Below are 14,390 nucleotides of genomic sequence, written 5' to 3' on the forward strand. Positions count from 1 at the left end.
TTAACAGAAAGTTCTGTTTGCAGGGGAAAATAAAATAAGATGTGATCAATATGATTTTCTCAGAAATAATAATAATATAGGAATTTGCATTTTTGGCACTACTAAGTCTTGAACTCAGTGCTTCATGGTCTTATTTAGCTTTCTTATTGATGGTATTCTACCACTTGAACTACACTTCTAGCTCTTTTTTCTGGCTAACTGGAGGTGGGGGTCTCATGGACTTTTCTGCTTGGCAGCTGGCTAGATTCTCTAGATCTCCATCTTCTGAGTAGCTAGGATTACAGACATGAGCCTCCAGCACTCCACTAGGAATTTGCACTTTTTCTTTCTCTCTTTCTTTCTTTCTTTCTTTCTTTCTTTCTTTCTTTCTTTCTTTCTTTCTTTCTTTCTTCCTTCCTTCCTTTCTTTCTTTCTTTCTTTCTTTCTTTCTTTCTTTCTTTCTCTCTTTCTCTCTTTCTCTCTTTCTCTCTTTCTCTCTCTTTCTTTCTTTCTTTCTTTCTTTCTTTCTTTTTTTTTCTTGGCCAGTCCTGGGCTTGGGCTTTCCTCAAGGCTAGTGCTCTACCACTTGATTCATAGCTCCACTTGCGTTTTTGTCTTTTTCTTTTTCCTGCATGTGTTGTACTGAGGAATCGAATCCAAGTCTTCGTGCATGCTAGGCAAGCACTCTACCACTAGGTTGAACTCCTGGCCCTATGAATTTGCATTTCTAACTAAAGTCATAATTCCCATTTAAGCCATAATTAATTACCTACTCTTTTTCTTTTTGCCAGTCCTCCTTGGGTTTTCTCAAGACTAGAATTCTACCACTTGAGACACGGCACCACTTCTAGCTTGGTACCAAGAAACCAAACCTGGGTCTTCGTGCATGCTAGGCAAGCACACTACCACTAGGCCAAACTCCTGGCCCTTACCTACTCTTTTGTCTTACAGATTATGCCTATCATTGGACATCACATTTCAATTACATGATGTTCCATTAAGCTCTTTGATGTTCCTTTGCTATATATAACTACACTTGTTCAAAAGGGTAAATAACATATAGAGTGAGAGAGCCAAGATTAAGTTGGGTAGACATTTTCAAGGGTAATTTTCAAAATAAATAAGGTTTCTGGACAGATAGTTTGAGAAACTCAGAATATATTACCTTTTCTGCCATCTCTCCCCTGTTGAACTGTGGTGAAGCAGGAATGCAGAGTAGAAACCTTACATTGATCCTCCTGTCTGTGAAGACAGAGCCTTTCTCTGGGAAATGTCTTCTATCACAGCTGCTTTACTTTGATTTCCAGTAAAATTGCATTAGGTGGGCTGGGCATTGGTGACTCGCACCTATAATCCCAACTACCCAGGAGGCTGAGATCTAAGGATCCAGGTTCAAAGATGGAGCAGGCAAATCCATGAGATTCTTCATTTAACCAGCAAAAAGCTGGTAATAGAGTTGTGGCTTGACTGGCGGAGCACTAGCTCTGAACTGAAAAGCTAACGGTCAGCGTCCAGTCCCTGAGTTCAAGCTTCAGTACTGGTACAAAAATAAAATATATAATATATATGATTTCATGTTCTACTTTTGTTACTGATGCTTTATGTATGACAGCATTATGCCACACATGTCAGCGATTTTAAATAGGTCTGGGGTAAGATTGGCATCCCAGATAATGAACCAGTTGTGTACCTTTGGAGTGGAGTCCCCAATGTACTCACCCAAAGAAACTAATGGATGCCCATGCTATATACAGCACAGTGTCATAATAGATGTGAGTAACCAAGCACCCCCAAAATTGTGCAGGACACAGCCTAGACAGCTCTCAAGTTTTGTTTTGCTATGAAAGAAAAGCAATCTGAGATTCAAACACTTGATTTATACTCAGCTTTTAGGCCACACTTTTTAATTTGGAACCTTAAATTAATAGAAACTTTGGAAAACAAGTAGAGTCATACATGCCAGAACAGTCAACTGTGGACTCCTTATTGGACAGTGAATACTAACTACCCTCTTAAGTGGTATGTGTGTGGTTGACAGGTGTTTAGGGCAGAAGTAATCTGGAACTGGAAAGATGTTTTTTAAAGGATTTGGTTCAAGAGAAAGGGGTATTTGAATGAGAAAGAATAGTTTGTGCATTGGAGTCAAGACTTAAGTGGGGCTCAGTGCTAAGCTTAAAGAAAAGTGGGGAGGGCTTCACTTCGTTTATTATGTTGAAACAGTTTTGAATTCAGGGCCATGTGCTTGATGGGCAAGTGCTGTCCCTTGAGCCATGCCCCCAGTCTGTTTTGCTTTAGTTATTTTTCAAATGGCTTCTCATATTTTTGCCCTGTCCAGCCATGAACTATGATCCTTCTACTTCTGCCTTTTTTTGCAGCAAAGATTACAGATGCATGCCTCCTTGGATTTGTTTGTTTTAAATTTTGTGATATAGCCCAGTGCCAGTGGTTCACGCCTGTAATCCTAGCTACTCAAGAAGAGACTGAGATCTGAGGATTACAGTTCAAAGCCAGCCTAGGCAGGAAAGTCCTTGAATGAGACTCATATTTCCAGTTAATCACAGAAAAAGCCCAAATTGGTGCTGTGGTTCAGAGTGGTAGAGCACTAGCCATGAGCAAAAAGTTGCTGAGGGACAGTACACATGCCCTGAGACTGGCCAAAAAAAAAAGAAAAAAAGAAAATGTGGTATTTCTGATTGAACTCAGAGTTTTGTGTTTGTGCTACATCACTTGAATCGCACCTTCATCCCCTTTGAGTAGGGTCTTTATGCTTTATGCTCTGACCAGCCAGCATTACAACCTTCCTGCTTGTGCTTTCTTATGTTGACAGGTACATACCACTATACCATGCCATTGGTTTAGATGGAGTTATATGAACTTGTGTGTGTGTGCACGCACATGTGTGTGTATACATGCTGATATCAGAGATTGAATTAAAGGCCTTGTGCTCTCACTTGGCTTTCATGCTCAAGGCTGGCACTTTACCACTTGAGTCACACCTCCACTGCAGATTTCTTCTGGTTAATTGGAGATGAGGGTCTCATAGTCTCTTCTGCCTAGGCTGGTTTTGAACTTTGATCCTTAGATCATAGCCCCCTGTGTAGCTAGAATTACAGGAATGAGCCACCAGTCCCTGCCTTCCTGAAGTTCTTTCATCTTGGACTGGCCTCAATTAATATTCCTCTTTGATCTCCATCTCCCAAGTAGCTAGGATTATAGGATGGAGCCATCACCCCTGTCTCTCTGCTTGTTCTTTGACATAAAATCTTGCTACCTTCTCTTCCTCCCCGCCCCCCCAACCTCAGTCTGAGTGAGCCTCAGCTGCCCACACAATTACCTTTCCTCTGCCTCCTATCTAGCTAGGATTGCAAATATGCAGCTGATCTCCATGGGATTTTGTTTAGAACAAAATGAGAAGATAACCAAGTGCTTAGAATTCTATTTAAAGAGTGAGGTAGGTTATAGTCTTGTTAGGAAAAGCCTGCTTCACCCTACCCTACCCCTAGGCTCTCTGTTTTGCAGGTGCTCATGTAAAGTGACCCTGCCCACAGAGCCAGGCCTGTAACCCCTGGTCCTTGTCTGACCTCTTTTTGAGAAACCCTTGAGTCTCTACTGTGTGACAGATAGTTCCAGATGAAGAGGATGCTCTAGCCAAGCAGAAGGCTAGGCTGTTTGATGGCTCACACCAAAGCCCTGGGAACCAGAACGTTTTCCCCACCATCTGACAGGGACTCCACCCTAAAATCAAGCAGCCTTCTTCATATCCCCCTGGGGCTTCTGGGAGCAGGAAACCACAGAACAATTTTGTTCCCATGAGGCCTGATTCTAAGACAAGAAGCGATCATTTCTCCTAACAGACACACACAAAAATAGTAGGACTTAAACTGCTTCGTTCTAATATTAGACATAGTTTGTCTTTGTTGCTGTTTTCTTAATTCTGTGGGAACTAGTATTAGAGAGATGAAATCTTAAAGTGGCTGTTGTCACATTTATTTATAATTTATAATGTATTAGAAACTGCCCAATATCAACTAGTATTTTGAAATCTGTTACTGATTTACATTTTGCTTTGTAGAGACAGAACCTCATACCCTACATTATACCCTATCTTGAGTATATTAGGTCCTCTGGCTGCTGTAACAATTCTCACCATTTAGTGTAGCTTGAAACAATGCAGATTCATTCTTGTATAGTGTTGGGAGGTTGGACATCTACACTGGGTCAGGTTGGCTATGCTTCTTCAGGGCCCTCTCTTGACTATTCTAGCCCTAGAGGAGGCTAGAATTTCTGAACTCATGCTTCTCTGCAGTCTGTCCTTACTCTCTCTGACTTTAATTCTTGATTGGATTTTAGGAGCTATGAGCCAATCCAAGATAATTTATCTTCTGACCTTAACCACCTCCATAAGTTCTTTTTGCCATATAAGGCAAAACCTGGAGATGGTCATCTTTGAGAAACTCAGAGATCTGGAAATCCACTAGACCAATAATCAAGACTAAATTCCAGCAGTGGAGAAAGGGTGAAAAACTGGAAGTAGATGGTCATGCAGGATAAATGTACCCTTATGCAGAATTCCATTTTTTTTTTTTGTCTGTCGTAGGGCTTGAACTCTGGGCTTGGGAGCTGTCCCTGAACTCTTCAGCTCAAGGCTACCATCCTACCCCTTGAGACACAGCACCACTTCCAGTTTTCTAGTGGTTAATTGGAGATAAGAGTTTCACGGACATTTTAGTGCCCAGGCTGGCTTTGAACCATGATCCTCAGATCTCAGCCTCCTGAGTAGGTAGGATTACAGGAGTAAGCCACTGTGCCCTGCAAGAGTTCCATTTTTTTAATGAATGTGCATATAATAAAGGAAAAATATATTCAAGCCAGGTGGCTCATGCCTGCAATCCTGTCTACTCAGGAGTCTTGACATCTTAGGGTCTTAGTTAAAAGGTTCAGAGCCCACATGGGCATGAAAGTCTGTAACACTTTTATTGCCGATTAATCAGAAAAAGGCTGAAAGTGGAGCTGTGGCTCAGTTAGTACAGTGCCAGCCTTGAATATGAAAGCTAAAGGGATAATGGCTTGGTCCTCAGTGAGGTTAAGTCCTACTCCTGAGAAAAACAGACAAAAACAAACAAACAAAAACAAACACATTTAGAAAGAAGTAGCTTCTCCCTGAACAGTCGGCAAATAAGTATCTGAATATGTGGAACCAGACCTTCCTTCTCCTTCTGCTGTGTTCGATTCTCTTTCTGGAATAACTGAGAGCCTGCTACCCAGTGGGAGCTACCATAAGCAACAGGCAAATTACAGTCAAGCTGTCTCATTTTCTTTGGGAACACATGGTATATTGCCTTATGCTTAGCATTAGAACTGGTTGTCAACATTGTTCCAGTGACATGAAGTAGAACTTAGCATGTCACATCCTTTGAAGGACAGCAGTGTCTTTCTGGCTTCCCCTTGTGGCTCTGGGAGCAGGGTGGTGTGCAGAGTGGTGGGAAGAGCACTCCTACTAGATAGGGGCCTCTAGCTATGGAGAAAGGCCTGCCACCTGTTGGAACTGCTCTGCAGAGGCCCTGTGTTGAGGCAGATGGAAGGACTCCATGCAGAATTGTCACTCCCTGGAGTGTGAGGCCACCTGCTGATCCTAAGAGCAGCAAGGTTAGGTGCAGCTTGTTGCATTCCATCCCTTCCCCTCCCAAGTACCCGCACCATACTAGAGATAGCAGAGCTGATCTCCTAGTGAACAGGGGGAAAACCATTTTTATGTGTCTTAGGAAATTGTACTGAAGTTGCTAATAAGTTCATTAAGCATGAACTTGGCCTACCTTTGAGCCTGTCACATGGCATGCTGAATGAATAGGGTTAACTCAGCGCCTCAACTGTTATCAGTTAAGCTTAATCTTCAAGCCAACATTTTGCTGGGGTGTGTGTGTGTGTGTTGCCTGTGTGTGTTGCCTGTGTGTGTGCGTGCACGTGAGCGTGTGTGCCAGGACTTAAATTCAATACCTCATGCTCTTGCCCAGCTAGCTTGCTTGCTCATGGCTGATGCTCTACTACTTCAGCCATGCCTCTAGCACAATATTTTGCCCATTAACTGGAGAAGAGTCTCACAGTCTTTCCTACTTCAAACCCTCATCTTCTGGATCTCATCCTCTTGGGTAGATAGGATTACAGGTATGCACCACTCGTGCCCAGCTTGAGTAAAGATTTGTAAGAAAATTCTAAGGGCAATTCAAACACTTAGGAGGGAATTACATAAGTTTATTCAAAGCCCTTAAGAGAGATAGGATTTAGGAGACTGTGCTGGCTGGCCTACAGGACAGTGACGAGTAGAAAAGGATGTGAAGCTAGATGGCCTGTCTATCTATGTGCTGTAATAAGGAAATTTTCTGTCACTATGATAGAGGAGCATAATTCAAGTTACATGTTAAGAGGAAGAAATCTAATATGATTGTATAAGGCACTGTCGTTTGTGACATACACAAATGAGTCTATGAAGATAAGGTTTCTTTCCTGTCATCAGGGAGTTTGCAGCTGAATTGGAAGGCATAGATAAGGCCACTGGGCCTTGGGAATGCAGGAGAATCTGTGGCAAGAGAACATGGGACTCTGGTTCTTCAGACATTACATTCCAAAGACACCAGGCAAGGCTACCACCCTCTTGGTTTTCCTTGGTGTTCTGTGCCTATACGGTAGCCTTCCTCTCAGGATGATTCCTCGAGACTCCATAGGAAATAAAGGTCCAAGGAAATGTAGAACATGATGAGGGTGTGACTTCAGTTGTGGACAAAATACATTCCATTGGCATGCAGAGGGAGGTGAGCCTGGCACCAGAATCAATGAGTGAGAATGCAGGGAGGCAAACAGGGCTAAAACAGGGCTGCTCAGAGGGGCAGGATGAGAGGGATGGGAAACGGAAGAATGCAAAGTACATTTGTAATGGGCTATAATACTAATCCTTCAATAGTAATCTAACAGAGGGAAGAAGAAATGGCAGACTGTGGAAGTGGAAGCATGATTATATGAAAGAGTCCCAAACAATTATGTGTCTGAGGTTACTTTTTTTTCAAATTTATCACAGCCTCATCCTTAATTCCACTTTATCAAGAATATTTATGAGACACTGGGTTGCATTTTTAATTTATGATTATGACACACTTGCAAGAAAGGTGTTCATGGAAGAGAGGATTTAACGTGTCTGATTATGAGCACAGTACATGTTGATTAATGTCATGCCTTCCATCTTTCTTCCTCGTCTTTCCCAATCCCAGCCATCCTCTCAGGCTACCTGCTTCTGTTTTCATATACAGTCATTGCATATTATAACTCTATTTACAAATCCTTTCACTGTCCATTCGTCTGACACTCCTCTTGACCTTCCCTCCTGACAATACATGTTTCAGATTCCTAGTGCTCATTTTATTAAACTCTGAGCTGCTGGAAATAGTCACACCATTACAACCTTCCATTGGGTATCCATCCTTCTACTCCATCCTCTGTTCACACCCCTGGTGCCCCACTGGAGGCTGGAGATTCTAATCTCTCATAACTTCATATCTAGACTCAGAATAGTTTTGACTACTACACTAATGGTTATTATGCTTGTTTTTAGGAAGTTGAATTTCTATAGCTCTATTATTTAAATCACATGATTAAGTCTCAGCATTTTCCGTTTTTCCAGTATAAGGAAGCTTCAATATCCGAAGAGGCTCTCAAAGGCTTCTTCTTGTTTTTTTAAAATAAGCATGTTGTGTTAAGTAATTGAGCTATAGATACTTACTGATGGTTATATACTGGAAAAGTTTGTTGCAGAATCACAAGTAAATGAACTTTTTTTTTAAAAAGTAGACATTCGCTATGGTAAATAGTGCTGCAATGAATATTGTTGTGCTAGTGGATTTAGTCTGTCCTTGTTTCTGGATGATTGGGTAAATGCCAAGTAGTGGAATTGTTGGGACCATAGCGGAGATATGGAACCAACCCAGATGTCCCTCAGTTGATGAGTGGATCAACAAGATGGGATATTTATACACCATGGAATTCTATGCTACTATCAGAAAGAACGACATCACCCCATTTGTAAGGAAATGGAAAGACTTAGAAAAAAATCATATTAAGTGAAGTAAGCCAAACTCAAAGGGACATAGGCTCAATAGTTTCCCTCATTTGTCATAATTAGTACAAACCTTGGAGTCTCCTAGCAGAGGTTTAAAATAGGGCAAAATAAGGCCTACATAAGACTATATAGGATGAGGCTAAATGAAAGGATTCCAGGATATAGAAACAAGAGCCATATAATGAGTGATTGTTGTTCTTAATGTACTATGTTATTTCTCATCTCTTTTGTTGTCCCTTGGTTATTGTTACAGTATCTTACCTTGTTATCTGATATACTATATATATGTTTATTTGAAATTGGATAGGGAATGGGGAAAACAAGATGACGGGAGGAGGGGAGAGGGAAATGAGGACCAAAACATGAGAAAGGGTAGCAATGATTGTTAAGTAATGCACCTTCTATCTGGTGAATATAATGTAACCCTTTTATTAATTACAATAAAACATATTTTAAAAAGATATTATTGAATGGTTCATTAAAAATTTGATACTGGTCTGGCACATCATATAATCCTATAGGCCTATAATCCTAGCTTCTCAGTAGACTGAGAATCATGGTTCAAAACCAACATATGCAAGAAAGTCCATGACACCTTAAATCACTGCCAAAAAAGCTGGAAGTAGAGCTGTGGCTCAGTGGTAGAGCATGGTCTCAGAGAAAAATGCTGAGGGACACCACCCATCCCTGAGCTCAAGTCCCAACACACACACGCACACACACACACACGCACACACACAAATAAATCTGGTACAAAATTGCGCAAATCGAGTCGAAGTTCACTAAAGTAGAGCTTCAGAGGCTGTCCAGGCAAGTGAGCTGTCCACAGGAGGTGCCACTCCACTTCCTGGGCCTCCTGTGACCACAGGGCCATCTCAAAGGTGGGAAATGGCGTTGCCAGTTCAGGGTAGTCTAGCTCCTTATCCTCTCCACCCACTACTGTTAGGCTATGGTGCTTCTTCCAGAGAAAAGCACATTACATAAATGCATCTTTTCCTGACTCTCAGCTCAACAGACTAGCATCATTCTGCTGGCTCATCTACATTCAAAAGGGAAATAGTAATCTGTTCTTCACTATTATAAAGAGAAATTTCATCTCCTATTTCAGTATTGATGTAGAAGAATACTTTCCTAAATCAGATCTGTTACTTTCAGCTTTGCACGTACACACGAGCGTGCGCGCGCACACACACACACACACATGCACACACACTCGCACACTTCCCCTTGAGAAGACTTCCATACACATGAAATGGTTGAAAAAAATCACAGATTCACATGGTTAGAAAATTTTCATGGTTAGAAAACCTAAATAGTGACAGGTATGATTAGCCTTTTTTTCCCCATTTTTCTCACCCCAGTGTTAACTATGAGTATACATAATGTTTATTCATTAATGTATCTTTGATTGAATGTCCCTCAGTCTGCTATACTAGTCCAATTCATTATTATAAAGAATAAAAATCAGTCTGAATAATACATTCATGAAAAGAACTGTTTTTTAGAAAGTCTTCATGAGCCAAATTTTAATTGTGTTTTGGTCATGATCCCCTGATTCCTAGATGCATAATTATCATCTTTGCTTGATACTTGATAACTGCGTGGGGAGTTACAGGCAATAATGACTGTCAGAAACTTGGAGTCCAGTGGGAAATACAGGATAAGCTCAAAGATATCTATAATTTCCCAAAGAGCATTCAAATTAATAATTTACTAAGCTTACACTTTGAAGTTGCAATGGGTTGCATTACTCAGTATGGCTGAAGGGCCTACACAAAGCAACTGAGTATGCTTGTGATCTGCCTAATCCAATTTCAGCATTTTGAGAGCCCCAAATCCTTAATCAGAATTCTTTTCACTAAAAATGAGGGAACTGAAGTTCAAAGAAGCTATGAGCTTCAGCAGAAGGCTGGACCTCAGACCCCCCAACTCTTGATTACTACCTTGCAATAATACTAATATAATAAGCCTCACATAGAACATTTTGCATAGTTTATCTGCTTGGTGTCACAGGGCTATGCAGAAGCAGACAGCCTGGCTTTGTATCCCAGCACTCTATCAATGACTATATGCCTCTCTGAGTATCATTTTCTTATCTCTAGCAAAACAGGGACAGCCACCAATAATACATGTCTGCAAAATAAGCATTTGGGCACCAGTGTTTCATGCCTAGTCAGGAGAGTTCCTGGGACTTTTAATCTCCAATTATCCACCCAGAAGTGGACCTGTGGTGCAAGTGGTAGAGCACTAGCCTTGAGTGAAAAAGGTCAGGGACAGTGCAAAGGTCTTAAATTCAAGCCCACAGCTCACACACACACACATACACACACACACACACACACACACACCCCTTATATATGTAGATAAAATCATTGAAGCTCTAAGGGAAAAATGTGGTCTTCTTTTTGTTGCTGAGACCTATTACTTGGAAGACTTAGTTGTGAACATCTATGATATGGAATTTCTGGTATTTGAAGATGTCAGCTGAGGAGATGCAAAATAAAGCTGATTTCACCATGCATTTGTTGAGGGATAGAATTTGAAAACATAAAAGGGAAAGGCGTGGTAGCACATTACTGTAGTACCAGCACTTTGGAGGGTGCAGCAGATTGCTCCTAGGGTTGACACCACCTTAAGCTACACAGCAAGAAAAACTCTGTCTCAAAATAAAAGAGAAAGGAAATAGGAAAGGCTACTTTAACAGGAAGTTTCTCACAGAAATGTCCTTTTTAAAAACTGGCTTTGCATTTCAACAATAAAGAAAAATATTGGAAAATATTCAGTTTTTAGCTGAGTATCCAATTTTTTAAAGCATTTCCTTTAAGAATGGTTCTAATAGGTAACTTATTTTCCATCTCAACCCTTCATTGAGTTTGTGCTCAAATCTGGCAGTTCTGTGTGAATCTTGGTTAAGGCAGGTATTTGCCCACACACCACTGGAAATGTTGAGTAGATTATCTGCCAATTGGAGAGAATGAAAGTAGGCACTTAGGAAAGCTCTCTGCAATGGAGAAGTTTAAATGTCACAATAATAAGGATAAGGACTCACAACTAGGCCTCCTCAGAAGGAATGGTTCCTGTGTTCAGACTAAAGATTGCACCTTCCACTTGCAAGTTCACTCAGGACTGCAAGAAATGGAATATTCCTCAGGTTCAAATGTGGAGATTGTCCAACCTCAAATGGCAGTGGTGTAAATAAAAACACAAACTGAGAATTCCTAAATGGATGTGTGTGTGTGTGTGTGTGTGTGTGTGTGTGTGTGTGTGTGTGTGTGTGTGTGTGTGTGTATGGTACATGCATACATCTACTGGGACTTGAACTCAGGGCTTCACATTCTCCCTTAGCTTTTCTACTCAAGGCTGCTGTTGTACCACTTGAGCCATACCCCTACTTCCTCCGCACTCTTCCCCACTCCAATCTAGCATAACCAAACTGGCCCTGGCATTTCTCTAAATTTGTCAATTTAACAAGACCAAAATCATTTGATTTTCTCAAATGCCTATCTGTTCCTCCCCGAGATTTCCCATTTCAGCATCATCCAACACCAAGACCCAAAAAATAAATAAATAAATCAGTCTTCTCCTTGATTGACTTCCCCCCTCCATACTCAGTCATCCTAACCAACCCATCCAAAACACTCCCATCCATCAGCAACTTTCCACTAGCACAGCCCCACTCTGGTCCTTGACACCAGTGTCTCTGGGCCTCACTTCTTGCAGTAGCTCCTGCTTTTGTCTCTTTCTGACCATTCTTGCCTCTCCATTTACTTTTCTGCCTGGAAGCCACAGTTATACCAAAAAAACAAACCCACCAGTAACATGTCACACACTCGCTCTCTTGTCCCAGTTACAATTCCCTAGGGGCATCCTGTTGCCCTAGGGGTAGGGCTCCTTTCACTGCCGATTAAAGAATTAAAGTGTTCAAAGCAGATGGAGTAAGGGAGGTTTTTTTTTTGTTTTTTTTTTTTTAAGTGAAAGGGATGCAGTAAAACAAACTTGACACAGATTCTCAGTGGAGAGGGGCTCAAGGGATTCCAGTGGAGTCCCCTAGGAGGGTGGTTGTTACAGTGACCGAGCTCCTCCCTTGACTTTGATTGCTTGATGGCTTTTGCTGCTCTGCCCCAGCTCTTTCCAGCACTTTCCATTGTTGGAGCAGGAGCCCAAGGCATTATGGGAAGAAGCTCCATGATGGGCCACATGTCATCTGTCACATGCTACATCTGCTATTTTTATTTCAATCTACCTAAACTTTCTCTTTCTCCTCCCTTTCTCCTTTCTTCCCTCCATCCTTCTCTCCCTACCTTCCTCCCTCCTTTCCTTCCTTCCCTCATTTTCTTTCCTTCCTTCCTTCCTTCTTTCCTTCCTTTTTCTTTCTCTCTTTCTTTCTTCCCTCCCTTTCTTCCATTCCCTTTCCTTTTTCTTTTCCTGTGCTCTCTCTATCTCTCTTTCTTTCCCCCTCTGTCCCCCACATAGCTTCATACACAGTGAAATACATTCTTTTTCTCTGGTTATAAAGCACTTACATCACCTGGGCTTGACTGGTTATCTACCAGCACATTGTATTTCTCTTCCCACTAGTGACCCAATAGTGTCACTCTCTTGACACTTTCTATTTGTCTCTTGGTCTTCGTGTATATGCACGTATAGGTATAAGAGAGGAAGCTTTGTTGGTTCTTTTTGCCTCAATAACCTCAGTGCTTAAAATGTAATAGATGCAAATATATATATATACATATATATATATATATAGGACAAATGACTGCACCAGGAAGAGCTAGTAAATAAAACTTGGAGACACATTCTGTTTTATTTTCTAGAACGATCTTGGCCATTCTATTTGAATTCCCGAGGCCTAATCAAGAAAATGATGTTGAAACTTACTATGTTTTGACTGATTTCAGTTCATTGGGAGCCTTTATTTTCTAGTTTGTGATCCCATCTTCCTTAAGAAAGAAATGGGAGGACACAGTCTGACACCTCTCTGAGTAGATACTTGCAATGGCAATACACCTTGGTGGCATGATTCACAAGCAAAGAGAAAACCCTTAACTCCAGGGAAGTTTTGGTGGAAATGGAAGGCTTGAGGGCTAAGAACTACTCCCCCGAACACCCTAGATCTTTCTCCTGTTCCCCTGCTTTTTGCAGATGTCGCACTTTTCATTTCATTTGAAAAGCCGAATAGTGGGTATATTTTCTCTGATTCTGAGCTAAGCTACATCTTTCCCAGAAGATACTTTTTTTCATATATTTTTATTGTAATTAATAGAAGGGTTACATGATATTTGCCAGATAGATGGTGCATTAATTCCCGTGCATTGATACCCTTTCACATGTCTTGGTCCCCATTTCCCTCCCCCGCACCCCCACCCCTCATCTTGTTTTCCCCACTTCCCTATCCAATTTCAAATACCAAATACAAATATATCCCATATATCAGGAAATAAAGTGAGATACTGTAACAATATGCGATAACCAAGGGACAGCAAAAGAGATGAGAGATAACATAGTACATTAAGGACAACAATCATTCATTATATGGCTTATGTTTCTATATCCTAGAGATCCTTTCATTTAGCATCATACTATATGGCCTTATGTATCAAGGTTTTGCTCTATTGCAAATCTCTGCTAGGAGAGCCTAAGGTTTCTACTGATTGTGACAAATGGGGGAAACCATTGAGTCTAAGTTCCTTTGAGTCTGGCTTACTTCACTTAATACGATCTTTTCTAAGTCTTTCCATTTCCTTACAAATAGGGCAATGTCATTCTTTTTGACAGCAGCATAGAATTCCATTGTATATAAATACCACATCTTGTTGATCCACTCATCAACTGAGGGACATCTAGGTTGGTTCCATATCTTTGCTATGGTAAATAGTGCTGCAATGAACATTGTTGTGCTGGTGGATTTAGTATGTCCTTGTTTCTGGATGATTGGGTAAATGCCAAGTAGTGGAATTGCTGGGTCATAGGGGAGCTCTATGTTTAGTCTTTTGAGGAACTGCCATACTGCTTTCCATAGTGGTTGAATTGAGTTTGCACTCCCCAGAACAGTGTAGTAGTGATCCCTCCTGTCCACATCCCCTCCAGCATCTGTTATTAGTTTTCTTGATCCTGGCTATTCTAACTGGAGTGAGGTGGAATCTTAGAGTTGTTTTGATTTGCATTTCTTTTATGGCCAGAGATGTTGAGCATTTCTTCATGTGTCTATAGGCCATTTTTGTTTCTTCTTCAGAGAAAACGCTCTTTAAGTCTTTGGCCCATCTTTTAATGGGATGGCTGTTACTTTGGAGATTAGTTTTGGATT

At 41.1% G+C, this 14,390-nt stretch overlaps 1 protein-coding gene across 1 annotated transcript in view; it reads left to right on the forward strand.

Annotated features, from left to right (window-relative positions):
- Positions 1 to 14,390, forward strand: part of Fry (FRY microtubule binding protein) — a 444,403-nt gene that overhangs the window by 61,250 nt on the left and 368,763 nt on the right. The gene's annotated exons all lie outside the window — the stretch shown is intronic.

This window comes from Megascapheus bottae, chromosome 11 (assembly GCF_031878675.1).
Source record: "Megascapheus bottae isolate mThoBot1 chromosome 11, mThoBot2.hap1, whole genome shotgun sequence".
Classification (NCBI taxonomy): Eukaryota; Metazoa; Chordata; class Mammalia; order Rodentia; family Geomyidae; genus Megascapheus; species Megascapheus bottae.